This window comes from Xenopus laevis, chromosome 6L (assembly GCF_017654675.1).
Source record: "Xenopus laevis strain J_2021 chromosome 6L, Xenopus_laevis_v10.1, whole genome shotgun sequence".
Classification (NCBI taxonomy): Eukaryota; Metazoa; Chordata; class Amphibia; order Anura; family Pipidae; genus Xenopus; species Xenopus laevis.
In genome coordinates, this window is record NC_054381.1 from 117537817 (window position 1) to 117555700 (window position 17884).

The 17884-nt window shown below is 38.7% G+C and overlaps 1 protein-coding gene across 1 annotated transcript in view; it reads right to left on the reverse strand.

Moving 5' to 3' along the window:
• The window catches only part of LOC108719227 (BTB/POZ domain-containing protein KCTD1), a 63195-nt gene extending 48537 nt beyond the window's left edge, over nt 1–14658 (reverse strand). The window contains exon 1 of the mRNA XM_018267955.2: nt 14387–14658. The gene's annotated coding sequence lies outside the window, so the exon portion shown is untranslated. The remainder of the gene's footprint in view (nt 1–14386) is intronic.
• Nucleotides 14659–17884: the final 3226 nt, after the last annotated feature.

Sequence of the window (17884 nt, forward strand, 5' to 3'; positions counted from 1 at the left end):
CATATCTTAGACAATCTAATCACTTGCAATCACGGCAAACCGTTAAATAAACATTCTCAATGGCAACCTGTGTCAGAACAAAGAATGAAGAAATACTGGATTGGAGGAAACCAAAATGTATTGCTTTGCATAATAAAAATGCTTGCAAAAAACTATTGCACTTTTTTTGTGTGGACATTCATTGTTTCTATTTAGTATACCATTTGGACGGTAGCAAAGTGTTTAAGGCAGGATAACAAATGACTTGTTGGTGGGCTGTCTGTGGGCTGACAGCAGTTTAACAAATAAATATCCATAACCTTTAATTTAGGCTGAATTATTCATTAATATCAGCACGAGTAAATTTAAATCTAAAACGAACCAATAATCGATATGATTAATGACAAAGTGCATGTTAATAGACCTAGAGAGGCAATGCTACGGCTGACTGATCAATAAGTATCTTTCTTTGAAATCAGTTTAAGGATCAATACATTCTCCTTGCAAGCACTGTCCCAGAAAATTTGCAGTCCTGGGGGCATCTACAAGTTGTCAATCCCTACCTGGGGGGCACAGAGCAGTTAAAATTGGAGGACAGCCCCATAGCTAATTAGAGTAAAAAAGACATATTTACTATGTTATACATCTATTTAAAGGAGAACTAAACCCTAAAAATTTATGTGGCTAGAAATTCCATATTTTATATACTGAACTTATTGCACCATACAAGACTTAAAACTTGTCATGGGGGGTCACCATCTTGGACACTCACATGCTCAGTGGGCTCTGAGCAGCTGTTGAGAAGCTAAGCTTAGGGGTCGTCGCAAATTATCAAGCAGAAAACGATGTTGGTCTGTAAGATAAGCTGATGCAACAGGGCTGATTGTCGCACTGGTTTCTGTGCCACCATGTAGTAATTATCTCTGTTTATTACTAATCAGACTTATATTGTGACATTTCTATTCTATGTGTACTGTATATTGTGAGTCGTTCCCTAAACTCAGTAAGTGACAGCAGCACAGAGCATGTACAGTGAATCAGCAGAAAAGAAGACGGGGAGCTACTGGGGCATCTTTGGAGGCACAGACTTTCATTGCTAAAGGGATGTGGTTGCCTTGTGCTTGTACAGAAGCCCAAAACATAATGTACAACATTTCTACCTACTTCTTTAGTTAAGCTTTTGTTCTCCTTTAACTATAGATAAGCAGGGTCCTACAACCCTATTTTTATTTTGCTGCCCTTGTTTGATTATTGTAGACCCCTGTTTGTAAATAAATTTATTTAAAGCGCTGCCAAACTTGCTGGTCCCATATAAACTAATGATGATGTTGATAATGTTGAGAGTGACAGCTACATCAATGGTTTCATATATGTCTGACCTTGAGTACACAACCAAATATATGACCACAAAGGAAGCCTGCAAAATAATCTGAAGATCACTGCTCTAAGTTGTTTTCTTAGTAAGTATATTATTTGCAATATTTATTGACTGCAATAAAGCAGGGCAAAAAAGCATTTCATTTTAGGGTGCTATATTTATCCATTTAACAGTAACAGCCTTAAAGAGCTGCTTGTGCACGGTCCCCAAGTACAGTCACCACTGTGGCTTAACTAAGAGTTCTGTGTTTATGATTTCCCACAGGATGATGATTCATGAACGGAAGTAACAAAAATACATCCACTGCTTGCGATTGCACTTCATCTGGAGAGCAAATTCTAAAATAAGCTGTGACTATCTTATCTAATTTAAATGTGTCCCATCTGAGTGCATCCTTGTTTCTCCCAGCAACAACATTCATTTAATGATAATAAGGACAGATGTTATGGCAGGACAAATGTTTATTCACTGTAAAACATACTTGTTTCACAGGTAAAAATTCACTTTATATTATGTTTTTATACCAAAAAAAACAATATCACTAACAAAGTAGAAGCAAAAGATGTAAGCGGATTTGTTTTCTTTTTTGGTTTAATAAAAATGTATTTTAGTGTATTATAATGATCCCTTTAATTATATGGGGATGTGGTGCCCAAAGGCGGATGAGATTAAGGGGCCCATTTACTTAGTTCACTTAGAGTGAAGGAATAGAGGAAAAATAGTTTGAATTTTGAATGGTCGAATATGGCTACTTTGACCATCGAATGGGCTACTTCGACTACGACCTTCGAAACAAACGATTCAAACTAAAAATCGTTCAACTATTCGACCTTTCGATAGTCAAAGTACTGTCTCTATAAAAATTTCTTCGACCCCCTAGTTCGCCACCTAAAACCTACCGAGGCCAATGTTAGCCTATGGGGAAGGTCCCCATAGGCTTCCTAACAATTTCCTGATCGAAGGAACATCCTTGGATCGATGGATTAAAATCCTTCGAATCGTTCGATTATTCCTTCGATCGTAGGAATAGCGCAAAATCCTAAATGCAAACAAATGCAGATTGTGTGTCTTATAGCTGTAATGGGATCAATTAAGTGAATCCTTCATGGGCAAGGACATGGAGCAGAAGTATTTGTAGGTACCAGACTAGCTGCAGCAACCGTGTCAGTGTGTAGAAGCAATAACTAGCAAAATATCCCATATTAAAGGAGAACTAAAGCGCAACAAATCAGCCCTTCAGCATCAGCTTCTATAACAGATGTTATCTGCTACTGTTTTGAATATTTCCAGTGACCACTAAGCTTAGATTGGCAACAGTAGTCCAAAGCACACTGAGCATGTTTAGTGCCAGTGACTCTAAAAGTATCCCCTAAAAAGAAAATTGGGAGCTCAACGTAAAAGTCATGGATCATGACTGTCATAAGGCTGCTCAGTGTACAGCCTTTCTCTATATTAGCTCAATGAATAGGGCTCACCCTGAACGCAAATATATTATATTATATATAATATATACACAGCAATATATAAAACTGGAAGAAAAGTCAAATTTCCTAACTAAAACAATAGGCAGAACATTTGATCCAGCTCATTTACTTGTTGTAAGTGGGGTATATAAGTGGAAAACTGCAACTTCTGTGTTTCCATATGTTTATATATATTTTACTCAGAACAAGTAGAAAACAAATTGTTATACCTGTGAGAATTCATGTGTGCAAAGAAACAGATAAGAGAACTGAAGGGGAACTTTTGAGTTTCTTATTATTCTTATTAATAGCATTTTCTCCTTTCAAAGCCACATGATCTCCTTGGATTTATATCAGTATGAGTATTCCTTAATCGTATCAACCACTACTGGCTTCCCCATATTCCTAAAATAATTTGTCCAAAGAACTCCATCCTGATCAGTTGCCAAGTCAATGGGGTAACTTGTTTGAACCATTGATATTTTACTGCTACATTACTGTATGTGATAACTGCTCCCATTTTACTAGCTGGTGGTAAAAACAACCAAATAGGATTTGATAGGAACTAATGAACCAATGATGTCTTCCCACTGTGTTGTCCTTTCATTTGTTGTGTTATTATGAAAATTAGCATACTGATCATGTTTTTGCCTGACATAAAATATTGTGAGAGCTCTAGCATATTAGTACTCAAAGCTGTGTCAAAGAATTCCTGAAACAGGAGGTAGTAAAACCCCTGGGGCCAAGTTAAAGATAAACTACCTTCAAATTAGACTGATGTTTCTTTTATTTTTACTCCATTTTAAGCCCTCTTTGACTCCCATAATGGAGCTAAGTATACCTGACCACAGATGCATCAGTCTGACTGTACAGTTTGTTTTGAAAGACTGTGGTTGGATAGCACTAAAGTTAACACAATTGCCAAATTTATAGGACAATTGTCAATGTACTCTTCTGTTAGTATCCCATGTTTAGAACACCTGGTATAGGCTGCTTCCTATCTTATGAATAATGAAAGATAAAGGACATCAATGTGGTGTCCACCTCCCTCCCCTTCCATATGCAATGCTGCTCAAGCAGGCAGGGCTGCAAAATGAGCGAGTGCAGCAATTTGCACTCCATTCTAATACAGGTATGGAACTTGTTATCCAGAATGCTCATGACCCGGGGTTTTCCAGATAAGGGATCTGTAATTTGGATCCTCATACCTTAAATCTACTAAAATTATTTAAATATTAAATAAACCCAATTGGTTTGCCTCCAATAATGATTTATTATATCTTAGTTGGGATAAAATACAAGGTAATGTTTTATTATTACAGGCAAAAAGGAAATCACATTTAAAATTTGAATTATTTGTTTAAAAATTGACTTGAAAAATGGCCTTCCCGTAATCCAGCTTTCTGGATAATAGGTTTCCGGACAATAGATCCCATACCTGTATTGCACGTAGCTCATCTGAAGGCGACGATTAGGCAAGTTGCAAAGTGCAGGAAATGGAATTTCCTGTTTTGGTCTTTTATAGGACTCATTATATACTTGTGAATGGGCCAGTGCCGTTTCACCTTTCATGTGGCCCAAGTAACTTTAAGGGGGTATTTACTAAAACTTGAATTTATCTAATTTTTTTAAAAAACAAAGTCAACCTAACTTCCACCCACAAATCTAACTCATTTATCAAATAATCAGCTAGAAACAGACAGTGATGGAAAAGTCTCGATAAAATTGTAGGAAAAATCGGATATTGCAACTTTTTTTAATGTGACTCCCAAATCAATTTTTTTTGAGTTGTCACTGGAAAATCCAGACTTTTTTCGGATTATCCAGCACAGATCACAATGTCGAGAAACGCCTTTGGGACATCTGCCATTGCCTTCTACATAACCTTGACAGGTTTGAGATGGAGTATTTTTGAATTCAGATTTTTTAGCAGCTTTGGGGCATGACAAATCTCTAAAAATTCGTGTTTTTTTCCCCTCTAAAAAATTTGAGTTTTCTTCTTTAAAGGAGAACTAAAGCCTAAAAATGAATAGGGCTAAAAATTCCATATTTTATATACTGAACTTATTGCACCAGCCTAAAGTTTCAGCTTGTCAATAGCAACAATGATCCAGGACTTCAAACTTGTCACAGGGGGTCACCATCTTGGAAAGTGTCTGTGACACTCACATGCTCAGTGGGCTCTGAGCAGCTGTTGAGAAGCTAAGCTTAGGGGTCGTCACAAATTATCAAGCAGAAAATGAGGTTGGTCTGTAATATAAGTTGATGCTACAGGGCTGATTATTAATTTCTGATGCTAATTGCACTGGTTTCTGTGCTGCCATGTAGCAATTTTCTGTATTAATTACTAATACTTATACTGTGACATTTCTATTCTATTTGTACTGTATATTGTGAGTGGGTACCTAAGCTCAGTAAGTGACAGCAGCACAGAGCATGTGCAGTGAATCAGCAGAAAAGAAGATGGGGAGCTACTGGGGCATCTTTGGAGACACCGATCTTTACTGCTAAAGGGATGTGGTTGCCTTGGGCTGGTACAGAAGCACAAAACATAATGGACAACATTTCTAGCCTACTTCTTAGTTAGGCTTTAGTTCTCCTTTAAAAACTTGACAGAAAAAAAAATTGAGGTTACATAAAATGCCCCTAAGAGTCAAATTTACACTGTACTTACACTTATAATTTTTTCTCTTTTTATGTCTACACTGACAGCAGACCAAGTTGCACTGCTGAAAAAAGGGAAGGGACTATAGAACTAAATTGGAAACTCATGGCCCATTTACTAAGGGCTAGGTGCAACTGCAGGGGAACTAAGTGCCTCAAAATTGCTCTTTGCTTTACACCAGATTAAGGGGGTTATTTATCAGAGTCCGAATTTATCTCAATATTTTCTGAATAAAACTCTGACCAAATCTGCACAGTTTTTTTTGGGCTTATTTATTAATACACTTTCCCGAAAATTTTGTTTGCGGGAAAAAATCTGAAAAATCCAATTTTCACGATTTTTTCGGATTTTTCATCCGATTTTCACAATTTTTTCAGGTTTTTCACCCGAAAACTAAGATTTTTGCCCAAAAACTTCGGGGTATTGCCAAAAACCCAGCGCACATCAAAAAATCATTGGGACTTCTCCCATTGACTTAAATGCAACCTCGACAGGTCTGAGATGCCGGATTTTCTGATTCTGACTTTGCCATCCTCGGGGTTTAATAAAAGTCCGATTTTATATAAAAAAAATCACAAATTTTTCGTGATTTTTGCATTCGGAGTTTAGTAAATAACCCCCTAAATGTCCAGTGCAGAGCTGTTAGCTGCAAAGTAGTCTGGAATTTAATGCCACAGAAACTCAATCTTCATGTTCCAAATGATGTACAAGGTAGGGGCAATTTAGAGGATGACCATGTAACCACCCACCTCTCACCTCTCCATTAAGAGTACAATGAGTTGTGCCTCAGAGCCTTGTCATTCATCAATAAAGTAGCCCATCTCTGACACAAAGTAGGATGGCTGAAGTTCAAATAGGTACGGTGGCTGACAAAACTTCTGCTATAGGCACTGTTTCTCCCAACATTGGGCCAGTTTCAAATACAGCAGAAACCCTTTTGTCCTAATTCAATTGCAACTTTCCCACATATACTTTAGTGGGGTTTTCATGAGATGCCTCATGAGATAATAGTGAAGGAAACAATCAAAATCCTTTATTATTACCTAATTATAAATGAATCCACTAGATTAAAGCAGAGGTCTGACCCAAGTCAGTGTAGCTTTAAGTTCGAAGAATTTTAGAGAAAGGAAAAGTACTCTGCTTATAACCAGTTATCACATATAAATGGTCACTTAGGGCTCTTACAGATGAGCGTTTTTAGCTGCGTTCCCCTGCGTTCCAGTTTCATGTGTTCAGCCGCAGGTGAGCGCAGGAGTAGAAGCACCGAATTCTTTTCAATGGGGCTGTACTCACACAGATGCATCTAAGCACCGAACGCAGGAAAAATGCATTCAGCGCTTACATGCGTCTGTGTATGCATGTAACGCACGCATGTAAGCGCTGAATGCATTTTTCCTGCGTTCGGTGCTAAGATGCATCTGTGTGAGTACAGCCCCACTGAAAAGAATTCAGTGCATCTACTCCTGCGCTGAACACATGAAATCGGAACGCAGGGGATCGCAGCTAAAAACGCTTGTCTGTAAGACCCCTTAAAAACGATTGCTCTTCTGTTAATAAGTAGCAGCCTTAAAATTAGGAAATCGATAGATTTCTCTTCTATTATTAAGTAACAGCCTTAAAATTAGGAAATCGATAGTTTCTTAGCTTTAATAACACTTATTACCACTTATGATGTACAAGGTGCAAATGCTGACAATTAAATTGTACATTGATTGAAATAATTCATAATTCTAATTAAGAAGACAATCAATTAATTTGTTCCAGAGCTTGATGGATAATAATTCATTAACTGTGACCATAAAGTGCATAAATCAATTCATTAGAAATTCATCAAATGAGTTGATAAAAATCAAAAAAAAAACTACAAGGTCACAAAATTCATGGAATTGTGGAACTTTCCCCACACTCATTCTACGTGCAGCTCCTGTTATAAAGGGTTAACATGGGAAAACATGTTTTTTTCTTAATGCCACAGTTAAAGGAAGAGTAACATCAAAAAATTAAAGTGTTTTAAAGCAGTAAAAATATAATTCATTGTTGTCCTGCACTGATAAAACAGCAGTGTTTGGTGTTACTTTTCCTCCAGCAGACTTCTGCACTAAAATCCATTTTTCAAAAGAGCCAACTGATTTTTTTTTTTATATTAATTTTGAAATCTGACATGGGGCTAGACATATTGTCAGTTTCCCAGGTGCCCCCAGTCATGTGACTTGTGCTCTGATAAACTTCAGTCACTCTTTACTGCTGTACTGCAAGTTGGAGTGATATCACCCTTCTTCCTTCTCCCCCAGCAGCCCAACAGCAGAACAATGGGAAGGAAACCATATAAAATTGTATAATTCTGTCGTAACAAATAGCTCCTTGGCAATTAGATTGTAATGTGTTGTTAGCAAAATTGAATGCTAATACTGAATGCAGCATATATCCCTGTTACTTATCCCTTTAAGATATTGCTTCCTTTGTGGGCCTATGATATGATGTATATCTTTATTACCAATGATATAATGTACGCTATGTATGCTATAATGGGAGGTTTGGATCTCTGTGCCTACACTGCAATACCTTAAATTTTCCTTGGTTGCTAAGATACAATAGACGCCAGTGCTATTGACGCCTGCGCACGTAAACGAGTGGTGCTGACGCAGGCGCGCATTAACCATGGTTAAAGGGCTTTATCGCTGCATCATGATGCTGGATTTGATATCCAGGGAAATGACATGGGCGTACGTGACTTCACGAATGCGGAAGTGCAGGGATCGCGCAAAAACAGAGCTAATTGATTCAACAGGGTATTTACCGTATATACTCGAGTATAAGCCGACCCGAGTATAAGCCAAGGTACCTAATTTTACCTATGAAAACTGGGAAAACTTATTGACTCGAGTATAAGCCTAGACACAACTACAGCCCTGTCTGCCAAAGCGACCCCCCAGCGATCAACTGGACTTCTTTGCAAAGTTGATGGTGACAGAGAATTGCCAAACGGATTACTGTGTGCATTGTCCCACTGTCCCACTACCATGTCCAGAGGGTGCTGTGTGATATTGCCATCACTGTTAATCCTTCATATAACCAACAGATGGCGCTGTGTGATATTGCAGTCACTGTTATTCTTTCATATAACCAACAGAGGGCGCTGTGTGATATTGCCATCACTTTTAAGCCTTCATATAACCAACAGAAATACTTTGCTGGGTGGTATTTATATATTTGCTCATACTGGTGTATATGTACGATACTGAATGGCAAAAATGTTTTTGATGCATGTTTTACTTTTTGAAATATAAAGAATTTATTCTCATACCTCCAGTTGTCTGTAAAAAATTTTTATTTTGAGTGTACATGCTCAATACATTTCCTATTTGAGTTTTTGGGTATGTACTGTGGGTATACCCTTTGGGCTAATTGCACCTCAATTACATTCTATTTAAGAGGAGTGGTATTATAATATACTCTTTTGTAGTCGTGTTTGGAGTGCCCTCCATTAATCCATATTTTTTCAAAATTATGGCTGCCTACACATCAATATTACAACTAAAAAAATACACTTATTGGATTAGGAATGAAATGTGATATTGTAGAGTGAATTATTTGCAGTTTAAACAGTGTAATTTAGAAATAAAAACTACATCGTAAAAATCATGACCGAATCCCTTTAAAATAAACTTTTCCTTTAGAAAATTTGCATTTAACATGACAATGTTAAACAAAATTAAACAAGTAGGTGATAGATGGTTTGAAGGTGAGAAGAGCAAATGTTGAGAAAGGATTATTTAAATTATTTTTAGCATTTTAATTTGCTAAAACAACCAAAGTATATTTGATACCCAGAGGGTTTTCTCAAGCTTCTATGTCGTTCTATGCCAAAGTACTTATTTTAATCAAATAGATGATCTCTTAGATGATACACAGGGCATATTTAACAAATTTAAAGCTGTCATTTTAATTTGTGCCCAAAATGCCCCTTATGGCTATGGCACACTTTTGGGGTAATTTATAAACAAAATTTGCACCTGGGCAGTAACCCATTGTAACCAATCAGACGATTGCTTTCACTGATCAACCTACAGCTGTCTGAAAAAAATCTAATCATTGATTGTTTGCTATGGATTAGTGCCCAGGTGCAAATTTTACCCATTGAGATTATTGGCCCACGATAAATCTGCTCGCAAGGCAACTTTGGGCCACTTTTGGAAAACGAAGTGGCTCATATGTTTTTACACCAGATATTTACACTATTGCCGGTGGGAATGTATGTGCCGGAGACTAGTTGCCTGCGCTAGCATAGATTGATCACAGGCAACTAATCTCAATATGGACCATTACACTTATGGCTACTCCTCTGTAGAACATGGGTTATTTTGCCTCCTAACACCCAGTGTGGACCAGCTGGAGGTGTAAAACTACCCTCATCACACTTAAATGTAATAACAGTTTATTAGCCATTAGGCAAATCAATATATTAACAATATTCAGTGTATGCAATTACTACAAAAGCATATGCAAAGGCAGTTTCTTGGCCCAATGAGATCAATTCAGGGAGATCAGTTCTGCCTTTTTTTCTGTTACTTGGTCCGCTATACTAATAATGATTGGGGCACTGGCCTTCCTGACACTTCATTGGCTACATACTGCTATAGCACCTTATTAGTGAAATCTGCACCCACATCATGCCTTTTCATGCGACCGACACTGTAAGAGTCAGAAATATTAACGTTCGAGTTATGCTTTCCACGAAAATTCAAGTTTTCGAGGTAATTTTTTTAGTCAAAAATCTATTTTTAGGTTAAAAAAAACCCTCAAATGTTTCGAGATTTATTATACCCTGACCCTGTAAATAGCTTCAATCTGAAAAAACATCATCTAAAACCTGTTGAGGTTATGTAGAAGTCAATGGCAGAGGTCCCTTGAACCATTTGAAGATGTTAACAGCCTGCATGTTTTCATTGGATTTGCTTGAAAACTCGATCAATTCAAGCGATTCGAGGTTTGGGTTTTTTTTTCCGAAAACTCGATCAATTCGAGTTTTCGGGTTGTTAATCCCGAGCTCGCTGAATCAAGTTTTTTCTTAAATAATAAACCATTTGAGTTGTGAGTTCCTTTGAGGTTTTAAAAAGCTGCCAAAGCTCTAAAATTGCTCCATGGTGCTCACTAGTATAACCCCAAGCTGGTGCAGTTTTCTGCTGATAGGAGCACCGACCTAGGGTTTCAGGTAAGTAAATACATTCACTTGGGGGTGCCTAACATTTGGCACCCCCAAGTGCAAGACGTCGTTCCTGCTTCTTTAAGGAATAAAACCTATTTCTCAAGTGCTGGAGCACTTCTGCTTAGAGTCTAACCCTACTCTGGCTAAAGCCTTCTCCTCCAACAATGAAACTCTTGTTCTGAGTTACCCAAGACTTTGAATATACTGTACATCATGAACCCTCCTCGCTCAATAGGGTCCAAGCATAAATAAGCTGCTGTGTAATAACGGGGGCAGCACTGAAAGGAGAAAAGACTCAGGTTAAGGTCCCCATACATGGATAGATCCGCTCGTTTGGCGATGTCGCCAAACGAGCGGATCTCCCTCCGATATGCCCACCTTGAGGTGGGCAATATCGGGCAGATCCGATCGTGGGCCCTAGGGCCCAACGATCGGATCCTAGCATTCTCAAACGGGCGGTCGGATCGCGGGACCGCATCAACGAACAGATGCGGCCGCGGTCCGACGGGATTTTTAAACCCATCCGATCGAGATCTGGCCGACTTTCGGCCAGATCTCGATCGGGGAAGCCCGTCGGGGGCCCCCATACACGGGCCAATAAGCTGCCGACACAGTCTGTCGGCAGCTTTTATCGGCCCGTGTATGGCCACCTTTACACAACCTCTGTAGAACATAATGGTGTTATCTGTTATCCTGTGCCATACAGCCTTTTTCAATTTCCGCCATTGCTACACAGCAGCTTGTTTATATGAATTATAGTAGTGTTTCTGAAGCAAACACACCAGTTTTACCAGTGCAGGGAAGCAGTACATGATATTTAGATTAATTTAAAACACTTTCATTTTTGGTGCTACTGTTCCTAAATGGGTCTCTTGTTTTTTGTATTGGATTTTATTTAATTTTTCCCATTTGCAAAAAAATTGTAAGCAGTTAAGTCTAGAGTGATAAAAATCCTTCCGATTGGTTGCTTTGTTGGCACTGGGTTTAAAGATGTCAAAATCACTACATAACTCATATATACTACTGCTAGTCATATCTCCCTTCTGTTTATCTTAATATTTCTCTGTGTAAATTTTCTGCAGAGCTGCCGTTAGCACTGTGCGAGGGCAAATGACTCAGAACATTGGCACACTGTGCCAGCTGCAAAAGCAACTCATTCCTCTGAAAAGCTGCAGCAGCACTTGGTCTGCTCTTGTTCTCTCTCTTTCTCTGTATATACATAGGATAGTCATGTAAGGGTTAAATGCTAATGGAGAATGCACTTCTCAAGCCACACAGACGAAAGAGAATGCAGAATGCTTCCATAAGGATCTACTTTGTATATTTAAATTTACACATTTAAATTTACAGTTTTTATAGTTTATTCCTCTATATCCCGTGCCAGTCTAACAGATTAGTTATTGGAACAAACGGATGTAATGATAGAGTGCAGATACTTAGGGGCAGATTTATCAAGGGTCGAATTTCGAATTTAAAAAACTTTGAAATTCGAATTCAAAAAGACCAACCTTAATTAAATCGAAGGGGTTTTTTATGGCTGAATAGGTCCGTTTTCGATCGAATAGGTCCGTTTTCGATTGGATTAGAATCAAAGTAATTTGATCGATTATAAGCTTTTCCATGATAGTTTAAAGGGGAAGATTTATCAAGGGTCGAATTTCCAGTTCATGGGAGCTTTTTTAAACTCCCATCAACTTGAAATTCAATTAATAAAAGACCAACTGAAATTTATTTATGAAAATCCAATTTTTTAACTGCGAGTGAATAGACTGTATTCGATCATTCAAATCGAATTCGGATCGTACTCGATTAGATTTTTCAAAGTCCACCAATTGACTGCAAATAGGTTCTAGGCGTTTCCCCATAGGCTAAAACGGCAATTTGGCAGGTTTTAGATAGCGAATGGTCAAAGTCACATTTTTAAAGAAATGATAAATTACGAATTTCAATTTTTTTTTAAATTCGAATCGAATTTGGACTATTCCCTAGTCCAAAAATGAGCTCGAAATTTGAATTTTTTTGAATTTGAATTCCTTTTCATTTGAATTTTCACTTTGACCTTTGATAAATCTGCCCCTTACTGTGCTCTGATATCATTTAATATAATAAAGTACAATTTTACTCCGCCAAATATCTGGCTGAGCATTCATTATAAAAACTGCATGAAGGAAGCAGCAAAAAAATGTTATAGATCAGTGTGTGTGTGTGTGTGTGTGTGTGTGTGTGTATGTATATATATATATATATATATATATATATATATATAAAGGAGAAAGGCCTTGGATAGGGGCGAAACATCAGACTGAATTTCTGTAAATAAAGACCAATTTAATTCATCTATAAGTCCTTAGAGTGCGGATTCTTTTGGAGGTATTATATATATATATATATATATATATGGATATATATGGAGTATATATATATATATATATATATATATATATATATATATATATATATATATATATATATATATATATATATATATATATATATATATATATGGATATAATGGATATATATATATATGGATATAATGGATATATATATATATATATATATATATATATATATATATATATATATATATATATAAAATACTATTGTTAGAAATGAAGTGCTCCACACACCACTCTTGGCCTCTCTGATTATTCACAGATGCCAGGACAGACTGGGCATTGCCAAAGAACTGATGAATTTCCCAGCAGATGGGCACCCACTGCCCCCTTTAGTTCACAGGCAGTAAGTACAAGAGCCTCTGCCATAAATACAAGGTTGTGACTACTTGTCTACAGCGACAGACTAAAAACTGCATTTAACCCGTCAGAAGGAACAATGGGGGGCGGGGGCACAACTAGACCAAATGAAAGGAACAAGCAAGGAAGTAATTAAGAAGGAACAAAAAGCAATTGCCACCAGATATGAGAAACAACTGGAAGCACCACAATGGCGTTCTTTATGAATCAGCATTGAGGCTTGGGGTGAAAGGAGTGCTTGTGCTGTTCATTGAAGCCAGAGAAGTAAACACAGTAGTAAGCAAAGCTACTTCCCTTCTGCTGCTGTTGCTGAACTACAACTCACACTAATCTCACAATGGGAGCTGGAAAGCTGCAGCAGCAGGTCAGACACAGAGTCGCTGCTTTTTGTTTAAAGTGTAACACCTTCCATGTCCAACAAGCTGCCATTCAGACTAGTAAGTAGCTCCCTTAGCTCAGCAGTGGATTATTGGCACTCACTCACATGCTAAATCATTGCCTATTAGCCAAACAGTATGTGGCCTTTTATTCACTGTGTCCGGGACGATGTTGCAAAGCCATTGGACACCACAGTTGCCACGAATCATTGGGTGAACACGCACCTTCCACATCGCGCGTTAGAGCGCCGGCTTTGCGCACGGATATGAGCGCGCAGGAACCCCCCGACGCGTCCCGCTGGCATTGTCTGCGCCTTTACCCGGCGTTACACTCGCCCCCTAAGCGCTTATTCTATCTGATTCTAAAGGCACAAAGAGCAGCAGCTTCCGAGCGTCTCCCACAGACACACCGCGACCGCTGCCATTTGCCCGTGTGAGACAAGGAAGTGCTGCTGATGTTAGAGAAAAGCTTTAGCAGGAACCTGGCACATGCGTAAAAGCAAGTTGCGCCCTAAACTCCCCAGCCGTCCCATCCATAGCGAATAATAGCGGCTGCTCTTACCTGGAACGCGGAACGGCTCTGCCTTCTACTTCTCCCCTTTTTTTCCTCCTTTTCTAAAAACAAAAAACAACCAATTGCCCCTTTTTCTTTTCGCTTGGTGCCGATTTCTTCCAGCGATCTGCTCCGCTCGCTACACCAGAGAGAAATGCAATGGCTTGGCTAAGGTAGACAGAACAAAATACAGAGAATAGTCGCTCCGGGGCTTTGAAACCCCTCAAGGCAAAGGATCAGGATACAATTAGCTCATGCCTCTACCTCCAGTCTAAATCAATCTCCAGCATAAAAACATGAAATTCAATTAGCCAGTCCTGCCAACTATATCCTCCTTATTATTCCAACAATCCCTCATCTCTCTCTCTCTATATATATATATACATTTAACATGTTCCCTGTATTGTTTCTCATTTTATTTTGCCACTGTGACTGGCTCCAGTCTCCAACTTGCTTATTCCTCTCCCCTTGCACACACAAAAGCTGATTTTAATCGTTGTGATTAGTTTTGATGTAACGTTTCCTCGGGCGATTTCTGCAAATGGATGGAGAGTGTTTCTTTGCCAGGAGACAGAGAGAAAGCAGCAGATGATGATAATTATTATAAGGATTGTTGCTGGTTTCTTTTTTTTTGTTTGTGTTTAGATGTGTTTGAGTTTCTCTCTCTCTCTCTACTTCCCCCAAGTTGACCTGACATTGTCACTGCGCTAAGGTCGTGCGACTTGTTGATAAGAATCGCTTGCTGTCTGATGGAGGCATGTGCGATTGTTTGGCAGCACCATTTTCATTCCCTGGGCTATAGAACTTCCACGGTGACGTGTAGAAAACATAAGCACAAGGAGGCTGCTGCTTTTACCCCAATCAAGTCTGAATGAGTGGCCGGGGGCGATGCACACAAACTCATTTCAAATGTTCAACCATGCACAAAACACATTGAAGAACTGTTTTGTGATTGTAACTACACTATGTAATGTACATAGTCCTACATAAAATCCTAATTTCCATATGCAAATTAGGGGCGGGGATAGAAATTGTCACAAAACAAGGAAGTAAAAAATGTTTTCCCTTTCCCACCCCCTAATTTACCGGTTCGGTATTTGGCCGAATCTTTTGCGACTGATTCGTGGGTTCGGCCTAATCCAAAATAGTGGATTCGTAATGATAATTGCACAATTTGGACCACAGTTTTGCACCAATTGAACATTTTGTGTCATTAAGTAAATATATATCTATATATAAATATAACTCTTGCGCTACACTTAAGGGTGGTGACACACGCTAGGATTCGGGGAGATTTAGTCACCCAGCGACAAATCGCCTCTTCTTTGCAAAAGCTTTCCCACCGGCTAAAATGTAAATCGCCGGCGGGATGGCACTCGGAGCGATTCGTTTTCCAAAGTAGCCCGAAGTTTCCTCGTGAGGCAACTCCGGGCGACTTCTGAAAACGAAGCGCTCCGAATGCCATCCCGCCGGCAAATTAGATTCTAGCCGGTGGGAGGGCTTTCTAGTAGGGATGCACCGAATCCAGGATTTGGCCTTTTTCAGCAGGATTCGGATTCGGCCGAATCCTTCTGCCTGACCGAACCGAATCCTAATTTGCATATGCAAATTAGGGACGGGGAGGGAAATCGCTTGACTTTTTGTCACAAAACAAGGAAGTAAAAACATTTCCCCCTTCCCACCCCTAATTGGTCGGTATTGGCCGAATCTTTCGCGAAGGATTCGGCCGAATCCAAAATAGTGGATTCCGTGTATCCCTACTTTCTAGGAAGATTAGTCGCCCGAAGAAGAGTTGCTGGGTGACAAACCCCCCCCCCCTGAATCTTAGTGTGTGTCACCACACTTAGGCTGCACACATGAACCAGGCTGGTATACTAATTACAGGTTGCAACATGCATTCATTTGACATTTATTGGGGGGTTCACCTTTATCTTAACTTTTAGTATGTTTTAGAATGGCCAATTCTATGCAACCTTTCAATTGGTCTTCGTTATTTTTTTTTTTATATATATATATATATATATAATTTTCAATTTCTATTTGCCTTTTCTGACGCTTTCCATATTTCAAAAAGATCCGAATAATGCATAATAGTGATGGGTAAATTTATTCGGCAGGCATGGATTCACTGCGAATTTCTGCATTTCGCCACCTGCAATTCTTTTCAGGAAAGTGCTGCAAAAATTCAGCCGAAAAAGAATTTGCTGCGACAATAACATTGCGCATTTAAAAACTGACATGCTTTAAAATAATTTTGATGACCATTGACTAATGCATTTGGACAAAAGAGTTGCACGTGTAAAAATTGTCGCGCGCATAGAAATTGTCGCTCTTTAAAATTATTTTGATGGCCATTGACTTTTAATGCATTTGGACAAAAAGTTGCGTGTGTAAAATTTGTCGCACGCATAAAATTATTTTGACACCCATTGACTTTAATTCGTTTCGTGAATTTTTCGTTATTTTGGCGAAGCAACAGATTTGCCCATTACTATGTATAGTAAGAATTAAAGGAGAAGGAAAGCTACCGAAGCAGTTCATTGGCAATAGATGAGCCACAATAGTGCAACAAATTCACTTTTTTGGATTCAGCCGAACCCCCGAATCCTTTGTGAAAGATTCGGCCGAATACCGAACCGAATCCAAATCCTAATTTGCATATGTAAATTAGGGTCAGGGAGAGAAATCACGTGTTTTTTTTCACAAAACATGTAAAAAATGTTTTTCCCTTCACACCCCTAATTTGCATATGCAAATTAGGGTTCGGATTTAGTTCGGTATTCGGCCGAATCTTTCACAAAGGATTCGGGGGTTCGGCTGAATCCAAAAAAGTGAATTTGTTGCATCCCCACTGCAAACATAGATAGATTTTACTGATATTAACCTGGCCGATCAATTTTCTGACAGATGCCGGATGAAAAATTGTTAGATGCACGATCATTCGATTCCCACTAACCTCACAATAATTTACCGGATTGGTTGGATTGCACTAAAATCGGTTGTTCACCAAAGAAAAATCTTTGCGTCTATGGGGACCTTAACAGTTAACCTGTTTATAGGTTGCTGGGGTCAGTGACCCTTGGAAACCAGACAGAATTTTCAGCTACATAAATCAGAATAGGAAGATGAATAATGAAAGAGAGAGAAAATAAAATTTGAAGACTAAATGACCAATGATCAGATCATCAGTTGGGCCTATGGAGACTCGGATAAGAAAGCATCACCGTGCCCATACAATCATTGTCTGGCAGGATTTTTAAATCTGCCCAGTTGTCTGTCAAGCAAACCCGTACATGGGCCCCACATATCGGCAGATAAGCTGCTGACTTGACCTGAAGGGGCTGAATCAGCAGCTTAAATGGGTTGTTCACCTTTAAATTAACTTTTAGTATGATGTAGTAGACATTGATATTCTCAGACAATTTGCAAATGGTCTTCATTTTTGTGTGGTTTTTTTTCAGTTATTTAGCTTTCTGCTAGGGTCCAGTTTACACTAGAAACCAGGCA